The 18,050-nt window shown below is 46.4% G+C and overlaps 1 protein-coding gene across 4 annotated transcripts in view; it reads right to left on the bottom strand.

The window, feature by feature from the left end:
* Positions 1 to 18,050, bottom strand: part of MLXIP (MLX interacting protein) — a 59,762-nt gene that overhangs the window by 18,037 nt on the left and 23,675 nt on the right. Inside the window, exon 2 of one of the 4 annotated variants that reach the window (XM_059140875.1) lies at positions 4,293 to 4,762. The exons of the other annotated variants lie outside the window; for them this stretch is intronic. The gene's annotated coding sequence lies outside the window, so the exon portion shown is untranslated. The remainder of the gene's footprint in view (positions 1 to 4,292; positions 4,763 to 18,050) is intronic. 4 annotated transcript variants of the gene reach the window in all.

Genomic DNA, 18,050 nt, shown 5'->3' with positions numbered 1-18,050 from the left:
CCAACCTTTGGGCAGGGCAGCTGACACTGGGCTCCTTTTTCCAGAAGGCTTGAGATGGACAAGGCAAGATCTTCAGTCTGTACCCTAGTGGGTTCTGGTGGTTCCACCTGGCTGTGAGCCACAGCCCTGCCTCTTCTGCAAACCCACTCAGAAAGACCTCGCGAGGAACAGCAACTGGTCTCCAAAGACAGCCCCCAAGCCATAAGCCCTGTATGAACCCGAGAACTAGGCTTAAAAGCAAAGCCCCTGGCTGGGCACCTGGCAAAGACCTCGTGCCTCTTGCACCTATCCCAGCGAGCCGGGGTTTGGCTCACACGGGGCAGAAGGCTGGGAGTCCCAGAGAGAAAACGTCTCGGGATGTCCTCACAGAGTCTGAGGGACAGACCGAGCAACAGTCTCAGCTCAAAGGGTTGGACATTTCCAACCCGTCAGACACCTTCTTTGCCACTTCTGCTCAGTCCGAAGGTACTCCTAAGCCACCTCCAAGTGGTCTGTTCGCCCTCAGCCTCAGCAGCCAGTGGCTAGGCCTCAAGCCTCTGCTGCATCGCGTGTGCACCAGGCAGCTTTGCGGTCAGGTAACTTGTCTGACACCCAGTTCCTGGGTAAACTCAGGATAATGCCATTTCCTCCTGAGCGTTTTGATAAGGATCGTGTACATATATATATACACTTAGACACATATAACTGGCAAACCTTACCGCAAAATACATTATACATAGCCATCTCAACTATTTGGACTTAAGTTACTACTGAAAGGCCTGAGTTTTAACATCATCTGACTTGAAAAGTTCTTTGTGTTTGCCTCCACTGTCATGTGGCTCTTTCTCCTCCAGGGGAGGAAAAAAGTGACACCCACAGGCCCACCCTTGATACTAGTGAACAAAGACCAGGACAGAGGGCAGCCTTGTCTCAGAGCTTGGAAGGCAGAGACCCTCACTCATGCATTCGACAAAGGACAAGCGCTACAAATGGAGGAAAGGAACAGATGGGGCACGTGAGGCCCCGCCCCTGTGCTGAGGGGCCACAAAGAAGAGCAGAGGGCTGTGGGAGCACAGAGTTGCATAACCAACCCAGCCTGAATAGTCAGGGGAGGCTTTCTGGAGGAGGTGACATCTCAGCTACCACCTAGAAGATAAGGAGACAGGCTTAACCTCAGCCAGGGAATGGCCCCTGCTGCTCTTCTGCAAGCCTGTGGTGGCCCTGGGGTGAGCAAACCACACACCCAGTCTAGAGCTCCTGTGGTGGGGGGGGCTGTGGGGGGTGTAGCGCACGTGTGGGACACTTGACACCAGGCTGGAGAGCAGAGCACACGGCAGAGTAGATTAGGTTCCACAACTTGGCAAAACCAACCCTCTCTCCCCTCTTCTGTAAGACCTTCCAGCAACTTGGTATCTAGCTAGGCAGGTGGTTCCCAGAAACAAAACAAAATGGAAAACTGTGTCTCTGTTTTTTAATTTCCTTAAAGAGAGAAAAGACACTTTTTCCGTAATTGACAGCTTTCTCATGCTGAAGCCAGGATTCAAAGGTCACTCTCTGTGTGGAATCCTTCCAGGGTGTTTGCTGCTACACAGATGACCGCAGACGACAGAAGCAGAAGGGACGCCATGCGAATGAGGAGTCCAGGGAAGAGACAAATCTTTGGTGTCCCGCAGTGCTCTGTAAGAACCAACCATTGTGCTTAACTACAGACCAACTCTCATCCCTGCTTGTTAAGAAAAAGTGGCTAACGTGCACACAAGACCATCTCCTCAGAGACATCAGATCACGCCGGCAGCTTCGATTTTGTAAAGTGAAGAGGGGAAGATACAAAGGGAGCTCCAACTCTGCGAGCTAGAAACCAAACTGGACAGGGGGCAGTGTGGGCTTCTCCTGTTCTTCCTCCTTGCCTGCTCAAATGGTTCACTTTTCCTTGATGTTTACATCAAATTTGGCCAAACCTCAGCACAAATACGCAGGAATCCAGAACGTCCAACTGCTGTCCGACTGTCGTCCCAGGTTTCTGTAATATCTCAACAGTCAACAGGTGGTGCTCAACCAGCACGAAGAAGTGAGTCCAAAACCCAAACCTAAGCTGCCCACAGAACTAGAGACAGTGAAAGAGCAGTGTCTAGGATGTTTTTTTATGGTGACTGACCACCCCTGGCCCATAGAAATTTCAAGACAAGGTCTGAAAAAGCAGCACAAACAGTTCTATATATCGAAGTACTACAGAGAAAAAAGGACTCCATAGACACATTTTTAGGAAAATGGGGGGTAAATTTCTTTAAGTCTCCTCACCGATGGGCCTCTCAGAGCCTTTGGTCCGCTGATGTCATCATCAATCTTCAAGGAGGGAAGAGGAGACATTCCTTATGCAGATATCCACAGACCAAACCTGGACTGGGACCCTTATCATGGGGGGGCACCCAAAGTCTAGTTTCCCAGGGAACACACTGGGGATGGGTTGCTCTACACACTTGTAAAAGGGACTCGTAGCTCCTTTGGCAGCGCTCTCCAGAGCAGTGGCCCCAGAAAGCATTTGCAGTCAGATTTCTGCTCCCCCAACCCTGCCCCAGCTTCACTCATCCTCCAGAAATGGCTGATGGAGTCCTTCTTGGTCTAACTCAAGAGTATGCTACTTTCCTTCCTTTTGGAGGGGAGGGGGCATATAGGGAGGGGGAGAGAGAATCTTAAGCAGGTGCCCAGCACGGAGCCCAATACTAGGGCTTGATCTCATAATCCTGAGATCACGACATGGGCCAAAATCAAGCCAGATGCTCAACTGACTGAGCGAACCAGATGCCCCACCACATTCCTTCTTTAAAGAGTAACCAGAAACACATGACAAAAAATATTTAAGACCACTGGCTTCGCCTCAATAAACAAAGCCCTCTTCCGGCCTCACCTCCCCAAACTGCCCTCCATGGGCTTCCCTGGCAGAATAATGACCCCGGATTCTCCCCAGACTACAGGAAGGCCAAGGTCTAGGGCTGATTCATCCCATCACAATGCCTGGCACATGGGAGGCGCTTCTAAATATGGAGCTACTAAGTGACTGTTAACCTTCTCCATAATGAAAAATCTTCCCGCTGCCCGGTCACGGACACTCTCCTGGAAGACAGGCTCACCGCCTGAAACAGGTAATTCAGAGTACAACAAAGGTCTCTCAGAACTGGTGGTGGTGGTGGGGGGGGGTGCCTGGAGGGGCCCAGTTGATTGAGTAGCTGACTCTTGGTTCTGGCTCAGGGTCATGGATGGAGCCCGGCATGGGGCTGGCTCCGTGCTCAGTAGGGAGTTTGCTTGAGATCCTCTCTCTCCCCCTCTGCCCCTCCCCACCTCAAATACATAAATAAATCTTAAAAAAAAAAAAAAAAAAAAAAAGACTGTTGTTGGATGGACTAGCAAACTGAATTCTTCAGAGGTCTGGCAAGAGACTGCTTTGGAATGGAAATTAAAGTGCAAGCTTTACACAAACAGGAGCTGAAATTAAGAAGAACTGGGGGTAGGTGGACCCAAGAGGGGACTTCTGTCTTCTGTCCGTCCCAGGTAGGATTAGCTCCTAACTCCCAGTCGGACCATTCTCTCCAAAGAAAGCAGGCAGAGGGCTCTAGGATCTGTCGCCACAGGTCCCAGAAGAGTGGGGGGCCCCATTCATTTGTTCACTGAACCATCCTTGCTTGTTATGGGGCAATATTTCTTCCCCATTCCTCAAAATGCTTCCTGGACACCCAATAGCAAGTCATCCCTAGCCCTGCCTCTCCTTTATTCCCACCCAGCCTAGCAGCGTGGGTTATGTCAGCAGGGAGTGTAGGAGGAGGAACCGGAGTGGGCGGTCCCGGCCCGTGAGTGGGCGGTCCGGCCCGTCCCTGCCTCTCCTCTTGGGAGCAAGCTGCCATTTGTCCTGCTCTGCTCCTGCAGAGCCTGGGGTGGGGGATGGGGCCTGTCCTAGTCCAGGACTGCCAGAGACGCCTGGAAAGGCAGTCTGCGGTTCACTTGTAAGCCATACCCTCAGCCTGATCAACAATAAAGGTAACATTCTGGGGCCCCTGGGTGGCTCAGTGGCTTAAGCCGCTGCCTTCGGCTCAGCTCATGATCTCAGGGTCCTGAGCCTCGCATTGGGCTCTCTGCTCAGCAGGGAGCCCGCTTCCCCCTCTTTCTCTGCCTGCCTCTCTGCCTACTTGTGATCCTTCTCTCTGTCAAATAAATAAATAAATAAATCTTTAAAAAAAAAAAAAAACAATAAAGGTAACATTCTGGCTACCATTTTTTAACTCTTTTTTATTGTGATCAAGTATATATAACATAAAACTTACCATTTGAACCATTTTAAAGCAGATGATTCAGTGGCTTTAAGCAATCTGCAATGCTATGTGCCCATCGGGGCTACCTAGGTTCACAACAGTTTTCATCATCCCAAAAGGAAGCCTGTACCCATGGAGCAGTCACTCCCCATCTCCTCCTCCCCATGCCCTGGCAGCCACTAATCTACTTTGTCTCTCTGGTTTGTTTCTTCTGGACACTTCATATAAACAGAATGATTAAATATGTGGTTTGCATGTGGCTTTGTTCACTAGGCACACTAGTTTCAAGGGCCATCCACGTTGTAACAAGGGCTGGTCCTTCGCTGCTTTCCACAGCGCAATCCCATCCCGCTGGAGGGACAGACCACGCGTTCTTATCCTTGCACTCGCAGATGGGCATTTGTCGTTTCACCTTTTGGCTGTTACGAATAGTGCTGCTGCGGACCAACTGCTCTGTTTCAGTTCCCAAACCGTGCGGCACTCTGGCAGGGAAAAGAGGGCTGATCAGTAAGCTGGCCCTGGGGACCCAATGATGGGCAAAACCAACTTTGTTGGGGGGGCAAGCAGACGACTGTCTGTCAACATCCTCAATGCACATTCCTTTGACTCACAATCCCACTGTTAGGAACCGATTCATGTGCACACGTGCACAAGGACACACATGGAGGGGTGCCTGGGTGGCTCAGTGGGTTAAGCCTCTGCCTTTGGCTCTGGTCATGGTCTCAGGGTCCAGGGATCGAGCCCTGAGTCAGGCTCTCTGCTAGGCAGGAAGCCTGCTTCCCCCCCCCCCCCCCCCCGCCACTTCTGCCTGCCTCTCTGCCTATTTCTGATCTCTGTCTGTCAAATAAATAAATAAATAAATAAATGAGGACACATATGGAAAGACATCAAACAGAAGCACTGATGTGGCAGCCAAAGCTGGAAATAACTTACACACTCCTCAGAGGGAACTGGTTTGAAAACTGTGTCGTACCCACAGAGAGGGACACCATGGGGCAACTGCACAATAGCACACATTTTATGCACTGAGACGCAGGTAGAGCCACAAGCTATACGAAGCGAGGAGGACACTGAGGGGCAAGATGGACGGCGTGGCTACCGTAGGTATTTGTAACAGGAAGCTACGCACACAAGACACACAGGCTGGGCCGAGAGGGAGAAGAGACAGTTTGTCAGCCAATCTCAGAGAGATGCAGGAGAAACAGGGAACAGGGAAACAGTGATTTCCCTTTAGAGAGCTAAATTGGAGAATGAAGGGGTTCAGTTGGAGACTTAGTTTTCGCTGTTAACTGTTTCATACTGCTGAAATACAATACAGGTTATTATTATTATTATTATTTTTTTTTTTTCAAAATAAGTAAGGCAAAAAGACCAGGTACAGTTCAAGACCTTATAAGAGAGCTTCGGGTTAATTGGGGAAGGCAATTAATCACATGAACAGATATAAAATTCATGTGCAAGTCAATTTTGTGAACTAGACCCAAATATGAGGATAATGCTTATTAAGTGGTTTCTTTAATGAGTGAGTGGATTAATAATGCTCAGACTGGCCTCTCTTCCAGGATTCTCTTTTTCTTCAAAAGAGCGGTCTCTATTGGCTTTTCTGGATCTGGGCCTGGTTCCACAGGCAGCTAGGAGCCAAAACTAACAGGCTCCAGACGGACAAAGGTTCATTGAGGAGCCAAGACGTGGGGAGCAGGCACAGCGAGAGGCACGGCAGGAGGAGGGCAGTGTGTTTAACGGAATCGCCAGAGCTGTGGGCCTCCGCCCTGGGCCTCCTGCCCGAGCAGAGCCTCCTCCCAGAGGAAACTCGTGAGGCTGTCAGGCCCTGCTCTCACGCCTAAACATGGGTCCTCCCTCCTGCCCCCGCAACTCATCCTCCTCGGGGGTTGCTTGGTGTCTATTTTACTTTCTTATATTCAAAGAAAGTCCTGTTGGAGAAGCAGATTCTGAGGGCAATGACAGCAAGGCAGGAACACACCTTCCTGAGGTCCTTGTCCCCAGGTCTGTCCTACTGACAAGGTAAGCGAGTGTGTGTCGTGTGCATGTGTGTACATATGCTGATGTATGTGGTGTGTGGGTGTGTGATTTATATGGGTGTGTGTGTGTGTATAGGTGTGTGGTCTGCATGTGTGACTATGTGTGTGAGAAAGCACACTTGTGTACATGTGTGTGCTAGTGTCTAGGTGTGCATTTGCCCTCATGTGTGAGCATGTTTGTGAGGGCCTGTCTGTTTTGTGTAAAAAACAGGGAGTAATCATTTCTTTTTTTTTTTTTAAAGATTTTATTTATTTGACAAAGAGTACAAGCAGGGGGAGCAGCAGGCAGAGGGAGAAGCAGACTCCCCGCTGAACAGGGAGCCCGATATGGGGCTCAATCCCAAGACCCTGGGATCATGACCTTAGCCCAAGGCAGACACTTAACCGACTGAGCCACCCAGGCACCCAAGGAGGAATCATTTCTATAACCTTCAAAAATTAAAGCAACTTGAAGGAGTTGACACCAGGCAAAATCAGAGAAGCTGCAGTGGTGATCTCTCATTCACCCTGCGAATGCTGGTGACGTGTGTCCTTGCTGGAAGCAATCCCTCCTGCGTCCTGGCCTTCCATAAGGGGACAGACACCGCCAAGCTTGTACCACTTCTAAGACAACAGGGAAAGGAGAAGAGTTTCCATTTCTGAACAAGGGATATGAGCTGTCCGAGCCCCAGCTTCTATATAAAATGGTGTCAATGTCCACCTCACTGGAAGAATTACAGGACAGAGGGAGCACCAGCCAATGCTGGGGCACGCAGGCTGAACAGCAGTCAGTTCTGGGGCATGTTGCTGAGTTTTAAAGCCCGGAGTTTCCAAATTCTAGCCATAACTGGACTTTCAGGCAGGAGCAGGTATGCTGGGCAGGGAACCATTTAAAGCCAGATTCATCTGTTTTATTTGTCAGGGTGTTCAGACTCCTTTGGACCGGGAATGGGACCAGACTAAAAACAAGAAAAAATGCTATGACACTTCAGGTTGCATCATTTGTTAATAAATTTTATACTTAAAAAAAAAAAATCTGTGCATTAGCCATATGTCTCTCTTGCAGTATTGAGCTGTCTGTGCCCTTTGCCTTTTAAAAAACTTTTTTTTTTAAAAAAGATTTTACTTATTTATTTGACAGACAGAGATCACAAGTAGGCAGAGACGCAGACAGTCGAGAGGGAAGCAGGCTCCCTGCTGAGCAGAGAGCCTGATGTGGGGCTCAATCCCAGGACCCTGAGATTATGACCTGAGCCGAAGGCAGAGGCTTATTAACCCATTGAGCCAGCCAGGCGCCCCCTAAAAAACTTTTTTTTTTGAAATAATTATAGACTCACGGAAAGTTGCAAAAATAGCACAAGGAATCCCCAGTCCTTCTCCAGGGCGGCATCCTCCACAGCTGTAAGCACAATCTTGCCACTGGGACAACAACCCTGCATCTGATTGATAACTAGACTACAAATCTTCAGTTTTCACTATCCATTAAAACGTACGCTGTTTTTCTCTTGCTATTTTATTTTAGTAATGCCATAATATTAATTTGTGATGTTTCTACAAATGTTTCCCTTAAGTTTTGGAGTTTTACTTCTTGATATAACATATCTTCGAATTAAGTAGATTTTACATGTGTGCAGTCATGTCTACTGGTCTTCCTTTATCATTTCTTTTATTGCTTCGCCGCCCGCCCGTCTACCCCATGAGACTGTTTCCATTAATCTCCCTTTAAAAAGTTATTTTTAGTCTTATTGATTCTAAATTATACACCCACACTGAAGGAAAACTCAAACGACACAAAATAGTACAATAAAGCAAAGCTCCCTGTAATTCCACTACCTAGAAATAACCATTATCTGAATTTTGGTGACAATATTGTGTAGTGAAGAAATGAAATAACCTTATCCAAAGAGAGTCTGCCCTTTGCCCTTGGCTCCTGGGAGGTGACCTCTTTGCCCCTGGAATGTCCTGCCTGACTGGAGTATCTTTGTTTGCCTGGGGGCTTTGGTCTCAGGAGACTCTAACAATCTGATTCACTATAGGGGTTTTGGACCACACAGTATCAGTTGCAATCTCCAGAGGAACTGATAACTAAAGATATTAGCCAGATCTCCAGGAGGCGCTGGGGACCAGAAGGTGGCCACACAGGCAGTATGTGATCAAGCCCCATAAAAACCTCGAACACCAAAGACTCAGGTGAGCTTTCCTGACTGGCAAGGCTCCATGTGCGTTGTCACACAGTGTGGTGGGAAGGAGGTAATGCCAGCAGAAGGACGGCACTGAATGCCTCTTCAACTCTGCCTTATGCACCCCTTCCCTTGGCTGATTCAATTAAAGGCTTTTTCCTGTAATAAACCCATAATGAAGTCTTTAAGTTTTCAGTGAGTTCCCTGAGTCCTTCTAGAGAATTGTTCAACATGAGGATGCTTTCGGAAATTCCTCTAATTTACAAGCTAGTGTTACAAGTGAGGACAGTCTTGTGGACTATTATCCCTAACTTTGTAGTTGGTCCTTAAACCCTTGTAATATACATATATTCGTGTATATATATATATATACTTACACATATGAATAAACAAAATATTTAAATATGTTGGATCATTAATTCTATTTTATAACCCATTTTCATTTATGTTACAGGTATCTTATTATGCCAATAAATATAGTTTTATATAATTTTTATTGGCTGTATATATTTATCACAATCTTCTTAACTTTTTCTTCATAAATAGACATTCATTTACACTAACGGACACATGTTGTTTCTGTTTTTTACTATTATAAACAATGCTGTGATGAACATCCTGCTACTTACATTTTTGTGCAATTACATGACTGTTTCTGTGAGATAAATACCTAGAAACTCAAAAGCTGAGTTGGAGGGTGTATATATATATTTATAATTTTATTACAAAGAATCAAAGCTTATACTAATTTACAGATCCAACAGCAATGATTAGTGCCTATTTCCCCAAACCAGTACTTACATTAGTTATTATTAATGTTTGTGAAGCCAACAAGCAAAAAAATCAGTTGATTTTTTGGTTCCCACTTATTATCTTTTTATGCTTATTAGCCATTGGAACTTGTATGTTAGTTATCCACCTATCTTTTCCTTGTTTTGTGTTGCGTGAGAGCTCTTAATGTGCTAGGAATGTCTGCAACACATACGACAGAGTTATTGGGCATATCTTTGATGGTCTAACTCGGCCTTGACCATTTATGGTGTGCCTTGCTTTGGTTTTTGCTCTACTCTACTTTTTGTATGGATCGTGGGCTTTTGTTGTTATTTTTAGTAGGAACTTCTCATTAATGTAGTCAAAAAATTTAAAGTCTTTTCTTTAATGTTTTTACTTTTTTGTCCGTACTTTAAAAAGGCTTTTCCTATGCCCAAACTGTGAAAAGTGTTCCAGTTTTCACAGCTCCAGTGCTCTCACAGCTCCACAGTTTATAGTCAAGTCTTAGGTCCACTGGAATTTATTTTGCTGTAATATGTGTTAAGGGGATCCTGCTTTAGTCAATGGTTCCTACTTATTTATTAAATAATCCAACTTTCCCCTGCTGGGATTAAAATACCATCTTTATCCTACACTACGTTCTCATATATGTATTTGGGACTATTCCTGAACATCCTATTTCTTTTGGTGTTTTGTGAATGTGTTTTTAAGGGTTACACTTTTTACATTTAACTCTAATTCATCTAGGGGAAAAAAATCAATTTACTTCTTTATACAGCTCACCCTAATTAGCTATCTGATTGTCTCACCTTGCTCAACTATTTTATGAAACTTCCATTAACATATATTAAATTATAATATACACTAGGGTCTGTTCTGGGGCCTTGTGTCACTGATGATTCATGTCTAATCCTATGCTAGCATAACACTGATTTAATAATCAGTGTTAATACATTTGTAATATACTTTACTATCTAGTTTAGGTTGATCCCCATCATTTTTTTAAAATGTTAGAATCCTTGCCTTTTTTTTTTTTTTTTAGATTTTATTTATTTATTTATTTATTTGTCAGAGAGAGAGAGAGAGAGAGAGAGTGAGCACAGGTAGACAGAGTGGCAGGCAGAGGGAGAAGCGGGCTCCCTGCTGAGCAAGGAGCCCGATGCGGGACTCGATGCGGGACTCGATCCCAGGACACTGGGATCATGACCTGAGTCGAAGGCAGCCGCTTAATGACTGAGCCACCCAGGCATCCCAGAATCCTTGCCTATTTACTCTTCCATGTTCCAACTTTACAATTACTTTGTCAAATCTCAAAAGACAACTATTCTGGTATTTTGATTAGAGTGGTACTTAATAAATAAATTAATGTGGGCAGGGCTGACCATTCCATCTGGGTCATCTCCATCCTAGATCAGTGTACGTTTCGTTACTTATTCAAGGCACTTACCTTACTTAAAATATCAGAGGAATTTGAAGCTGTCAAGTATTTTATAATTTACTTCATCTACATCTTTCACATTTCTAATCATATACTTCTTTTAAAAAAAAAGATTTTATTTATTTTTGGGGAGAGAGACAGAGCACAGCAGGGTGGGAAGGGCAGAGGGAATGGGAGAAGCAGGCTCCCCACTGAGCAGGGAGCTCTGGGATCATCACCCGAGCCAAAGGCAGTTTACCTGACTGAGCCACCTGGCACCCCTAATCATAAATTTCTATTACTGGTTTAAAATAATGTAAGAAGAAAATTTAGAAAGCTAAACCAGCAAAATTAGTTACACACCCAAACAAAAACTCTGTCTACATTTTACTGTATTCAACTTAGCATACTCTGGCCCCGCAATTAGCTAGCTAGTATGGTAACCGCCACCCTCACCCTGATCAAAGCCACCAAGCCACAGACACTCTGACGCAAGTCAGAAGCTTCTACCATATCAGTACTAGGAGTAACTACCCTCAAAGAATTCAGCCATTTCCTAGCACTTTTTTTTTAAAGATTGATCGACTGATTGATTGATTTGACACAGAGAGAGAGAGAGAGAGAACGAGAAAATGCACACAGGCAAGGGAAGAAGCAGAGGGAGAGGGAGAAGCAGACTTCCAACTGAGCAGGGAGCCTGATGGGGCTCGATCAGAGGACCCTGAGTTCATGACCTGAGCTGAAGGCAGATGCTTCATTGACTGAGCCACCCAGGCAGCCCTTCCTTAGCACTTTTATCCACCTACGCAAAAAGGTAATTAGTAGGTTCAAATATTCACCATAGTTAAGATTTTTATGTAAAAGATGAAAACTCCACCCTGTTACAGACATCTGGCCTAAAGGGAAAGTAAATTAACAAAGGCCTCCAGCCAGAGGACACACCTGAGGTCAGGACTCTAGTAACTATCCACCAGAGAGGTAATAGAAATAGATCAGTAGGGTGCCTGGGTGGCTCAGTGGGTTAAGGCCTCTGCCTTCGGCTCTGGTCGTGGTCCCGGGATCCTGGGATTGAGCCGGGTGTTGGGCTCTCTGCTTGTTCGGGGGCCTGCTTCCTCCTCTCTCTCCTCTCTCTGGCTGCCTCTCAGCCTGCTTGTGATCTCTGTCAAGTAAACAAATAAAATCTTTAAAAAAAAAAAAAAAAAAAAAAGAGGGGCGCCTGGGTGGCTCAGTGTGTTAAGCCGCTGCCTTCGGCTCAGGTCATGATCTCAGGGTCCTGGGATCAAGTCCCGCATCGGGCTCTCTGCTCAGCAGGGAGCCTGCTTCCCTTCCTCTCTCTCTGCCTGCCTCTCTGCCTACTTGCGATCTCTCTCTGTCAAATAAATAATAAATAAAATCTTTAAAAAAAAAAAAAGAAAGAAAGAAATAGATCAGCAGATGTTTCTGAGTTCCTATGAAGTCTTCCTACGAAGACTGGCAAGAAACAAATTTGTTATTATTATCATTACCAGTCGTTTTCAAGGCACTGCCAGCTACCTAACCCACTTAAAAGGCAGAGATATCTGAAGCTGTCTGATGCATTTCAAAGGATAAGGTAACACTCTTCAGGTAGCCAAGACCTATAAATAGGCTTTAAAAACACTGGCTCCTTTTCTAAAAGTCAGCTTTGACAATTAAAGAAAACCACTGCAATCTGCTCTCCACTGAATTTGAAACCCAAACCTTGACTTTGACAGGAACAAGGGTCGCAGTGACAGTATAGGTGCCATTGACCAAATCCCCCCTTTTCTGGGGGCAGGAGCTAGAGCTAGCAGGTTAATTCTATGTAGCACCTACTCTAATGCCCATGTAAAATGGTGCTTAACAAAAGAAATGAGTTGATGATGAGAAGGAGAATGTTTTCAGGTTGCATGTGGGCTAGAGAGCCTGAACACTGTAGCCAGATTAATTTGGCAGGGATACCACTTTCTTCCTGACACTATCCTGATTTACTTATTTAACACTGTTCTAGCTGCGAACGATACAGCAGCAAACAATACAACATTCCTCGTCCACAGAGCTTATATTCACGGGGAAAGACAGACAACCAGGTATGTACTATGTTGGGAGCCCTTGTGGTGTGGAACAAAAGCACGGTGGAGGGAGCGGAGGTGCTGTTTCTACAGGGTGAAGTGTGAAAGCAGAAGGCGGATCCTGTGGGCACTGATGGATCCCGGCTTCTGCCTCAACAAGCCAACAGAACCGCTTTTGCCAAGGATGCGGATGGCCTCTACACTATCAAATCAGTCACTGTCAGACCTCACCCAAGTTTCCTCCAACATCTGCCCCTACCCCATCCCCAAGGCCTCACCCACTGTCCAGCCTACTCCTATGCCAGGCTGCTCTCCCCTTCACCAGCTTTTCCTCCCCCTTCCCACAGTCGAGGGGCTTGACCTGAACCCTCCACACCCCACACTCTCTCCCTCGCCTCCCCTCTACCCGCATGCCAGGATGACCTCAACAACTCTCTCACACCTCTCCCCTGCTGAAGCTCCTGCAGGGGTTCTCACAGCTTAAAAGGTAGAACAGAGGAGCGCCTGGGTGGCTCAGTGGGTTAAGCCTCAGGTCATGATCTCAGGGTCCTGGGATCGAGCCCTCCATCGGGCTCCCTGCATTAGGAGGAGCCTGTTTCCTCCTCTATCTTGGCTGCTTCTCTACGTACTTGTGATCTCTCTGTGTCAAATAAATAAATAAATAAATAAATAAAAATTTGGTTTTTTAAAGGTGTAACAGAGTCCCTACTCAGGAAGGTAGAGCCCCCCCCCCCCCCCTAGCTGCACACACCTGGTGTAAACAAGCACTTCACTCACCCGGCTAACTCCATCATCTTGCAGATCCTAGCCTCCCGAAGGATCCCTCTTGGACCACTCTCAGTGTAAATTACTAGCTAAGCCCTCTTCTAACAGGCTGTACCCGCCGCAATCTGCCATTACCTACTCATGTATATGCTGATTGTATCTACAACAGACTGCGATTTCCATGAGGAAGGAGCTGTGTCTATCCCATTCACCGACATCTGACTTGCCCCAGCACAGCGCCACCATATAACAGGCTCTCAAGTATATGCTGAGTGACCTCCAGAGTGAAAACACCAGTGTGCTCCTACTGCCCACAGAGCCCCCCTGCAGACTAGAGCAGCTGCTGGCCTTGCCCCATTGGTCCTGCACTCTGCACTCCTCTGGGCTCTGTAAGGGACCCCAATTGCAAGGAGTCTTCTGTTTCGGTCTCCATTCTCTCTCCCTCCTGGGAATGCCAGGTATTCGCGCAGATGCGTTATTATCCATTTGTTTTTGGTTTGTGGGTCCCCCCATCCCCCCCCATTTACAGCTGTATAGATGAACAATTATAGCCTTTTCTAGATCTGCTTCATTTTAAAGACCTCACCTAGGGCACCTGGGCGGCTCAGTGGGTTAAAGCCTCTGCCTTCAGCTCTGATCCCAGAGTCCTGGGATCAAGGCCCGCATTGGGCTTTCTGCTTAGCAAGGAGCCTGCTTCCCTTCGTTTCTCCCTGCCTGCCTCTCTGCCTACTTGTGATCTCCGTCAAATAAATAAATAAAATCTTTAAAAAAAAAAAAAAGACCTCACCTAGATGAAAAGAAACAGTATGTCACCAACTGAACAAAACTAAATCAGGAGTGGGGACCCAGCAAGGCTGTCAGTTCTGATGCTAAGCAGCATGTGATTTTCAGTGGGATACCATCTCCGTCCAATTCAGTTCTCCTGGCCTCAGTTTCCCTTTCTGTGATGAAAGAAAACTTAATCAGCTTATCCCAACTTCCTGTCAGTTCTCCAGTCTGGAACTGTACCCCTCCTCAGAAAGGGAGATGATGCCCCTGGGGCGCATAGAGAGGTACCCAGAGTAGGGGTCTACTGGGGGAAACAACGGCTACTGTTAAGCAAAAGAAAGAACAGAAGGATCTGTAACACCCACCACAACCACACCCCTCTGCCGTAACTCGTAACTCGGAGGAGGCTTTTACAAAGCATGAATGTGGGGGCGGAGGGACGGGTGGCTAGGTGATGGGGATTAAAGAGTGTGCTTGTGATGAGCCCTGGGTGCTGTACGAAGTGCAGCATCACCGTCCTGTACACCTGAAACTAGTACCACACTGAATGTTAAATGGAATTTAAACAAAAACTTAAAACAAAAACCCCAAAACAAAACAAAATAAAAAGCACAAACACCACAAGAAACCATAAGCGTTGGCGAGGATGTGGAGTAAAAGGAACCCCGGTGCACAGCTGGCGTCGATGCAAACTGGTGCAGCCGTGGTGCAGGACAGTGTGGACGTGCTTCAGAAAGCTGAAAACAGAACCAGCCTCTGATCCAGCAGGCACACCGCTGCGTACTTACCCAAAGATAATACAAGAACACTAATTCAAAAAGATACATTCCCCTGTATGTTTACAGCAGCAATATTTATAGCAGCCAAGACACAGAAGCAGCCCAGGTGCCAGCGGCTAGATGACTTCAGAAAGACGTGGAATATATACACAGTGGACTATTATTCAGCCCCGAGAAAGAATGAAATCTTGCCATGTGCAATGACAGGATTGGAGCTGGAGAGGAGAATGCTAAGTGAAGTAAGCCGGTCAGAAAGACAAATACGTACAATTTCACTCTGTGGAATTTAAGAAACAAAACAAGCAAGCAAAGGGAAATGAGAGAGAGAGAGATAAAACCAAGAAACAGACTCTTAACCGTAGAGAACAAACTGAAGGTCACGAGGGGGGAGGGCATGGGCAAATGGGGGACCAAGGTGACAGGGAATGAGGGAGGGCACCTGTCCCGATGCGCACCAGGCGATGTACGGAGGTGCTGAATCACTGTGTCATACACCTGAAAGTAACACAACACTCTGTTAACTATACCGGAAGTAAAATAAAAACTTAATTAAAAAAATAAAAACCACAAACAAAAGAACTTTGTATGGCCCTCTTCATGTAACAGAAATTCCCAAAATGAAATGTTTTACCTTTGCCTGCTAAAGACAATCTCCCTTCCATCTGCTACTGAGAATCAGCTGTCACCCTAAATCTCTCTTTCTCCTAATTCCCCTCTCATGCATGCATTTTAATCAACTTGTCAGGCACCCAAGTAAGAAGTTTGGGGTGGGCTGGAGAGCTGGGGCTCACTCACTAAAGGCAAACGAGATAATCTCAGGCTGGAGTCTATTTCAGAAACAATGTAAATCTGCGCCGCCCCGAAGGCGCCACCCAGCCCTCCTGCTGACCGTCCCCTGAGACATGTGTAAATATTTTGTCTTTACTGGCACTCAAAATACCTACATTTTTGTCTTCATGATATTTTCACGCTGGTCTTTCTGTCAAAAGCAACAATTTGCTATTCATGAAATCAAACTGGAAAACAGTGATAGAATATGAGGTTTTGGTTCATTAGCAAATCCCAGTTTTAACCTCAGACCTTTATACATATGAACCCTGCTGCACCAGTATTTCCCATTTTAACTGCCGCTGCAAATGCTTAAGAAGAGGAGTGTGTCTTTATAGCTCCACGGGAGGAGAAACACACCTTAGTTACTACAGTGCTATAAAAACCAAGGTCAGGGTAATTTCTCTCTCTCTCATTTACTCCTGCTTCAGGCCTCCTGGGAAAACACACAAAAACAAAATGCACATATCTAAGGCACAAATTATTAAACAAACTACCCAGCAGGAAAAAAGTCAAAAGAAAAAGTGATGGACATGTGTCTTCTTAAAACCAAAGTCCTTAAAATGCTGATATTTTTCTCCCTCCATATTCACAAATGAAACCAACAAATGAGGTGGGCAGGAGGAGCTTGTGGTATGCAAGACTGAACCAAACGGCAAGGAGACGCCGTTTTCTCTCCCTGCAGGTCTAGGAACTGGTGTGCATTTGGGAGGAGGAGAAGAAGGAAAAAAGTACGGAGAGAAGCTCCTAGAACGAAACGTGAAGCCAACCATTTAAACTAATTTTTATGTGTAAAATTTCAGAATCTTCTTATCATTGTTAAGAGACCAATCCACTTCCCTGATATAAGGAAGAGAGTAACACCTGATTCTTAAGTCAAAATCCCAGATTTTACTAAGGAAATCTGATCCTGTCCACTGGGCCTCGGTGATGGATCATAAAAATCCATCTACCAAGAGACTCTGAGGCCAGGCCACACTGTGGCTCCCACTACGGGCTGACTCTCAGAACAAGAGCAGCCCTTCTTTCATTACCACCTGTTACCTGCCGGCCACGGGAGTGGAGAGACACTGTGTCCCCCCCCTTCCTGCCCACTGTGCAGCCTTGGGTAAGCATCTGGCCTTCCTGAACTTCACTTTTTTGGCGGGGGGGGCCGGGCAGGGAACCAACCTACTTTACAGAACTCTGGTAAGAATTAAATGAAGTAAGGTGTTTAGATGGACCTAAGGTGTTTAGATGGTTCCAGAGTCTGGAACACAACAGGCTGCCAATACAACGCAACGGGTTTCTGAGCTCAGCTGACACTCCCCACGAAGTTCAGAGCTGCTCTGACTGTGCTGTGATAAAGCAGTTGAAGGCTTCCCGGCCCCAGCAGCCAAGCCTCCCAGCAGATGGACTCAGGGGACAAAGAGAGAGCAGGACTGTTAGGGTGGGTGTTGAGCAAAGGTCTTGAGAGGGGGAGGGAGCTGCCATTTAGAGATTAGATACGCGGCTCTTCAATGAAACACCATCAAATCCCACCAGCGCCTGCACGCAGACACAGCTGTCTTCTTTATTAGCACTGAGTACTGGTTCACTCTCCAACACAAAGGAGTCTACATAGTAGCAAGATCTAATAGCCCTTCAACAAGAACTGCAGTTGGGGCCCTCCACAGCCTCCCAATACTGGCACACACACACACACACACCCCAGCAGCTCCCTCAGCAAGGAAGTACCCCCTGGGGGCTGATGCCTCGCCTTCAACATCCGCTCTGGGGCATACTTGATAGCAGTATCCCCTACCAGACCGCACTCAGGCTAGAGAGTGGAATGCTGCTCTGAGCGCTGCAGGAGAAAGCAGGCAGCCTGTGGTCTGTCTACTTGGTGGTGTAGCTTAATGCTAAGCCTGTTTCAGCTCCAAGTCCACAATTCTATAGGCCTACAAGAATAAAAAGTAAGAAACGTACTGAGTGAGAAACAACTACCCTAGAATGCAGAGAAGCCAGCTTTAAGGCTATTGGCACAATTAAAGAGGGGATGGCCAAGGAGTGTTAATTCCTCAATTATTTATAAGGTACAGATAAATGTGTCTTTTGATCAAAAAGAGCCTGCGAGGGACGCCTGGGTGGCTCAGTTGGTTAAGCCACTGCCTTCGGCTCAGTTCATGATCCTAGGGTCCTAGGATTGATACCCGC

This window comes from Mustela lutreola, chromosome 11 (assembly GCF_030435805.1).
Source record: "Mustela lutreola isolate mMusLut2 chromosome 11, mMusLut2.pri, whole genome shotgun sequence".
Lineage (NCBI taxonomy): Eukaryota > Metazoa > Chordata > Mammalia > Carnivora > Mustelidae > Mustela > Mustela lutreola.
The sequence above is the reverse complement of the archived record's forward strand: the minus strand, read 5'-3'. Positions and strand labels throughout refer to the sequence as shown.